The following is a 4,356-nucleotide window of genomic DNA, read 5'->3' as shown; positions in this document are numbered from 1 at the left end:
GTATATTAACACTGGAGAGGGAACTCTGACAGCATCCCTAGCAGTGAACAATAAGGAGGAATTAAAACACACCCTTCTGTTCCAGCCATTTTCACATGGCTGCAGCAACACTTGGCAACACAGAAGGAAATAGTTTGACAGAGATATTAGAGTGGCCTAAAAAGTGAAGTTTTAAGGGAGAAGCAGCTATGTGGGATTCCATAAAGCAGGAACTGCAATGATCCTCTTGAATGTAGTGAGACAAATGAAGGTCAATGAGTACATGAATAAATTGGAGTGAAATGCAAGTTCCTCGGGCTGTGTTGTTCTGGAGCAGCATTCCAGCATTCTGAAGCAGCAGAGTCAACATACAGATCCTGACTGCTTTTGAGATGTAGCTTGATCAATTTATTTTACAATCCCTTTCCTATGCCTGACTGCACCAGTAGGAAACTGGATTCAGTCATGCAGGGTGTTCCTTCCACCACTCTCCCTCGCTAAGAGATATAAAGAATATCTTAAATGCTTGTATTGTTTAATTTAAAAAAAATCAGTGGAGTGAATTTTCTAGTTAGCTGGAGCTCTTGTGCTGGTACAGAGGGAAGGAGGCTTTGCCAAGGTAAGGATATAATTTGCAGTGACTGCAGTTTGAGTGCACCTGGATGGAGATGCCCAAGGAACGCTGTGATGAACTGACAAGATCATCACAAAATGCACAGGAAGTAAATGGCTGCTCCCAGCTGTGCACAGGCTTTTTAAACAATAATGTTTTGGCACGATCCTGCAGAGATTAACATCGATACATAAATATGGAAAGGCACTTTCTACGGTGGCATGGCTCTTTTTCCTCAATGCAGATTAACAATTTAGCAAAACCATTAAAACCCATTCTAATTTGGGATCTCTCCATGCATGTGTGAGTAGGCACAGGCAGACTTGTGTTCAGACCCCCCAAATGTAATATCTGAACCTTGATCTGAGGCTGTTTATATTGTGATTGTCAAATTAAGGGCTCAGTTTTGCCTCTGCATCATTCAGCTGGATAAATATCCCACTCCTAGTTCACAGTTCACAGTGTGGTGATGCACAGTTAAGTCTGGGAAAGGAAATAAAGCTACACCTTAAATTTAATTTTCTGTAAACATAGAGTTGTATTTTCACTCACACCTATTTGATTTATCACTTTTCAATTAAAAAATGGAGTTAAGTGCCCTTGTGTTTGAAAATGGCTTTCAATGTGCACAAAATGATGCCTGTTTCTAATGTATGAAATCTTTTCTCCACTGACATGCTGAAATCTTCCACATCTGTTATCAATGCCCAGGGTGGGCTCTTCCATTTATGGTAACTTGGAATAACCATAAAGGTGCTAAGAGTAAAATGCAGAAAATTGGTGCTTATATTTGTTAGAAAATTACAAAAAAGAAAGATGGGTTTGTGATCATCATTGTTACTTTATTACCAAGAATAAAAAGTTTCTACATTTTATTTTCTTCTGTCATTTTTTCAGTTGCTTAGTTAGTTTTCTGTATTTTTGGTTCTGGCTTTTTTTTGTTTGTTTGTTGCTGTTTTTAATTGTTTGTTTTGAAGACATTCTCTACTTTAAACAAAGTTGACAGTAATCACTATATGTAATAAGGGTGTGCTGGGAGTAACTGGAAGGCCAACTATGAACTATGGAGAGATACGAAAAGTTCATTTTATCATAAGATACAAATTCTGTCACTATAAATCCAACAATATAAAAATTCAGATGTTTCTAATAAGTCTTGACTTGTGCAGAACTTTAACTCATAGCTACTACTTTTAGGTTATATATTTTTAAGTCTTTTAAATTAACAAAAAAAAGAGAAAGATCTGGTCTTCCCTGCTGTAATTTAATACAGACCTCTTCTAAAATGCTGTATCTTTAGGCTGGATTATGTCAGCATCTAACTTGGATCTTAACAATACATTTTTTATTAATCACACTCTTTTTTTTTTCTCCTGAATTTCAATGGTTTGTCTAAAACACCGTAATCCAGAAATACTTCCATGTCATATCAGAAAGCTAATAATCTTGCTAACCACTCTTTTGCTGACAGAACACACTGTCCTCATTTGCAGAATGTGACGAATTTAGAATTTGAAAGGAAGCAAAATGCCTTTAACAAGGTGTAAAGCACAATTTCCAAAAAAAGCTTCATCACCTCGCTGAATTCATACAGTAGCCTTCTTTCCTCTAAAACCAGTCTGATGAAATACAGCTGGAGATAGCACTAAACAGTTCCATTAATTAATTGGCAACCTGCTGACACTAATTAAGCTATGAAAATTCAACTCTCTCACACCAGATTTTGAACATTAGTCGGTTACATTTGTTGGGAAGTTTGCCTCGTGTCTCTAACGCAACCAGAATGGAGAAAATGAACTTTGTGGTTAACATGTGTGGGAACAAAGTGACCTATTATTGGAAAAATGAGATATTAAACCTTGCACTGATGCAGGGAAGTTGTGCTGAAGAAGCCCTTTCTGGTAGATTCCATCACAAGAGGATTTACGGCCATCCCAACTGCAGCCATCTTCTTACTGCACAGGAAAGTATCCCAAAACAGCAGCGGCACAGGGCAGGGCAATTAATTTATTTAATCCTCTGCCACCCTCTGTAAGGTGCCTCAAATCTTCACTTCAGCCATCCACCAGTCAAGATTTCCTGCAGTAACTGGGAGAAAACATCCAAACTCTTTTACCCACGTTCTAAAGCTCTCGTAAAGCATCCAACGAGACCTCACTTAACATTTTAACAGTTAATTACACAGTAACAAGGAAGATTTATTATTTAATGTCTCAAGGCCTACTGGCAATGAGAGGCTCTGCTATAATCTGAGTGGACACTAATGAACACCATCTGGTGCTCCTTCCCTTTCCAAAATCCCAGACCCATCTCGTGAGGAAGGTTTCGATGCTGTGTTGGAAATGTGCTCACCCTGATCTGTATCCACATTATTTACTAACAATCTAAACAAAAAGAGGAACATAGTGCAGAATAAAAATATTGTCTACTTTTCTTGCAATCCTAACTGCTTCAGGGACCATAAGATTCAACAAGCAACTAATTTTTTTAAAAAAATAAAAGAAATAAGTTATCGTGGAAAAGTAGCACGTAACTTTCCTGCTTTTTCTTTTTTCAGTTTTCTCTTTCACATGAGACTAACCAGTTAAATCACTTAGCCTTCATATAATACAGTACAGCACAATTTTCCCACCTCACCATATTGTCAGAAATCTAATTAATTGGAAGGTGTTAATTAATTTTGAATCTACAGGAAAGTAGTTTTCTGAAACAATTTTATAAGAATTGATTTATATAAAAGGTCTGTAACCTAATAAGCTTTCAGTTCTGAAATTCTCAGTTCGCACCTGGCAAATCAGCCAGGAATGTGCCAAACTTATGGTGATGAATGGCTCATTTATCAAATGCAAAAATCTTAAAAAATTAAAATAATGAAAAAAAAAAAGAAGTCTGCATATATACAGGTCACATCCTCCCCTGTAAACACACCCCCTTGTTCTAAGACATGAGCTTTCTGTTAAGGTTGTAGCTCAGTGTAAAGTCAAATAAAACTCCCCCTTTCTGTGCAGGTTAAACTGACTCGCTGTGAGCCCCAAGTGTGGCAAGATCTGAAGAACTGCATCTGACCCTTCCCTTAAATCCTTCTTGCTATGGTTGAGCAAATGGGGAAAAGGTGATGCTTAAAAGTTTCTTGTACTGTTGCCAACTAGGAATAATCAGTCACTGAAAAATAATGGGGGCCTCTTTGCCTCAGTCACTGTGCTAAAAATCAGTGAGACGAGGACATGATCAGCACCACCAGAATCAGTCTCTTTACAGTGTGCTGATTGAAATACACAAAATAGAATAAAAAATAAAGAATTTAATAAAGAATATTTGCTTTCCGTTTAGGGTGGAGAAGAACCATACTGAGCAGTGTGCCATTCCTACTTCTAAACTTTATTATACTCTCATTTACTACAGCCATAACTGTAATATTTTATCATAAGATTAGAGTGCAATTGACAATACGCTGGATAATGCATTTGATTAATAGATGATCTAAAGTACAATGTTGGCTTGTATCCCACAGGGATTCCATTTCTCAGCCTACCTCATGTTATCCAACTTTGGGAACACCTTCAAAATGCTGTGAAGTCAAACTGGCAGCATGGGGCGAGATAACACTGAGATTATCACGTGCACCAGAATCTGCTTGGAGGCTTTACTTGGGCACAAAGCAAGGTCAGACAAGAGCAAATGGGATAAGACCATTTTAGAGACCGAGCTTCACATTTAGACATTTGATTATTTTGCAAGCGAGATTCACAAATTAATTCCAGAAC

The sequence above is a fragment of the Aphelocoma coerulescens genome, chromosome 4A, assembly GCF_041296385.1.
Source record: "Aphelocoma coerulescens isolate FSJ_1873_10779 chromosome 4A, UR_Acoe_1.0, whole genome shotgun sequence".
Classification (NCBI taxonomy): Eukaryota; Metazoa; Chordata; class Aves; order Passeriformes; family Corvidae; genus Aphelocoma; species Aphelocoma coerulescens.
Note: the sequence above shows the minus strand (reverse complement) of the source record.